We start from the raw sequence: 2,401 nt of genomic DNA, 5'->3' as shown, positions 1-2,401 counted from the left end.
CCCGCCGCCCACGTGGCGCGAGGGGCTACCGCGCCCATTGGCTGCCACCCCAGAGGCAGCTGCCCGCCCCCCGCCTGGCCGCCGGCCTTCGCGCGTTCAAAATGGCCGCGCCCAACGGCCGCCTCGCCCCGCCCCGGCGAACCCCTCCCCCCCTCCCCCCCCTGCAACCGTTACGGCGGCGGCGGCGGCGGCGGCGGCGGCGGCGGCGGCGGCGGCGGCGGCGGCGGCGGCGGCGGCGGCGGCGGCGGCGGCGGCGGCGGCGGCCGCCGCCTCCCTAGCTCTGCTGGCTGCGGGTGCTGGGGTTGGGCCGGCGGCCGGCGGTTGGGCCTCCTCCTGCCCCCGCCCGCCGCCTGCTGCCGCGGCTCTCCAGGCCTGGCCTGCGCTGCCCTGCCTGCCCGGCCGCGGCCGCAGCGCTGAGGGGGCCCCCGCGTCCCTGCAGCCCCCAGCCCGTGGGGTGGCCTTACGGCTTGCACTCGGGGCCAGCTGGCACCTGAGCAATGTGTAGGACGCGGTTAGCTCTTTCAGTCACCGTTATCTCACCGATCTTCGTGCTGAGGGCAGGGAAAGTCCGGAGTATTTCTTTACCCCTCCTCACCACGTAATGTGTTTTTAGACCACAGCAGAAAGTTGGACGAGGGGCATCTGGCAGAGGTTTTAGAGAGAAATTTTGCAGCTAAACAGGAACTACGGTTTCCCTTTTCTAAAGAGGCTTTATATGCAGGCTAGGAGAAAGCATGTTTACATAATACTGCCTTCGAACGCATCTTTAAAAACGCTGTGCATAACTTCACTGAATCAGCAGACCATGCTGCACAGAGAACTGGCTCTGTAGGTACTGCAACATTTTGATTCACAGCAGTGGCTGCAGTCAGCTGGTTTGAGCAGCCTGAGAGCAAACAGCCTCCTCCTCCTCCTCCTCCTCCTCCTCCTTCACAGCTACGTTTCTCGTTAGTTTGCTGGCTTGGATAGATCTGAGTTCAGATTTAAGAGCTCCCTTTAACATTCAGTGGTGCATTATAAGGTGCACCATTTAAAGCAGAATGGCTCGGACGTAGCCTGTGCATTGATCCTAGAATTTGCAAGGCATTCGTGGATAGGGACACCAACTACTCATGAAAATGATTACCATAATTTGATGGCTAAGAGGCTTATTTAACAAGTTATGCTTCTAGTCTGCTTATTGACAGGAGATTTAAACTCTAAAGCTGAGTACACATACAGGTTAAGGCCCCTAGAACTTGTGTAAATACTGTATGTTCACACAAATGTAATACTCAAATAATCTTCATACTAACATAGCTTAATATGAGCAGAAACACACATTCTTAATAATCTTCAACTACCGCCAGAAGCGACCTAAGCAGCCTGAGTGCTACTATCAGGTGTGCCAGAACGAGAATTATTTCTGCCAGTCTGAGGCCACCAACTATACAGCAAATTGCTTCACCATGACATTTTGTGAACCAAACAGAAAGGACATACAATACACAGGGCAATAATCAGCCAAATGTCAACAGCAGTTGTTGATTTCTTGACTATAGACTGTATAACAAAATATACCCACAGTGTGTCATACATCTGGGTGCCATGAGCTAAACTCAAGCAAAATAAAATGCAAACCTTCTCAGGAAACTTTACTTCTAAGATGTGATGTTTGTACTATTTAGTTAAATCACTTTTTAACAAGCAGAGCTATAAAACATCTTCACTGCTAGTCCATGTGCATTTTAAATTTTCTCTTTGATTAATATGTCCTTAATCACTTTTGTATTTCTTTAAATTCCTTCCTTCATCTCATTTATCTTGACAGTCTTTTCACTCAGAATTTTGCTCTTCTATAGGGTGGCAGTTAAATACGTATATCTACAAATTAAAGGTGTGAGGTGATAACCACATCTTTTAAAATCGCTTATGAGTGAATTTTTTAGGCATTTCCCCATTTTCTTTGGGAAATTAAACTTAAATGCATGCTCTGATAGTTCAGAAGTAATATCTCAGAGTTCTATGCATTTTAAGCTATGAATAATAGAAAGCATCTCTGAAGATTCCTGGAGAGACAGACCTGGTGTCTACAGACATTATATTCTGGAGGCTTTCCAGCCATGCATTTTGTTGTCGATTTCCTGTTAACTTTAAAGACTGGGATTTCAAGATGAATTTTGAATCAGAGCAGCACTGTCATTGCCATGTAAATGAAGCAAAAAAATCTTTTCTGGGTGCTATTGACTAGTCATGTGTTGTGCACCAAGAAAAAGCCTGAAATGAAAGCAAGCTCAAGAGTCATTAGACTGTTAATATAGTTCTTACTATTTTGCAGCATGTCAAAATTATTCTCCGCATTCTTCATTGGATATAGCCTTGTAATAATCGCACTAGAGCTCTAAAAATTCAGGCTGCATAT

The sequence above is a fragment of the Apteryx mantelli genome, chromosome Z (assembly GCF_036417845.1).
Source record: "Apteryx mantelli isolate bAptMan1 chromosome Z, bAptMan1.hap1, whole genome shotgun sequence".
Classification (NCBI taxonomy): domain Eukaryota; kingdom Metazoa; phylum Chordata; class Aves; order Apterygiformes; family Apterygidae; genus Apteryx; species Apteryx mantelli.
Note: the sequence above shows the minus strand (reverse complement) of the source record.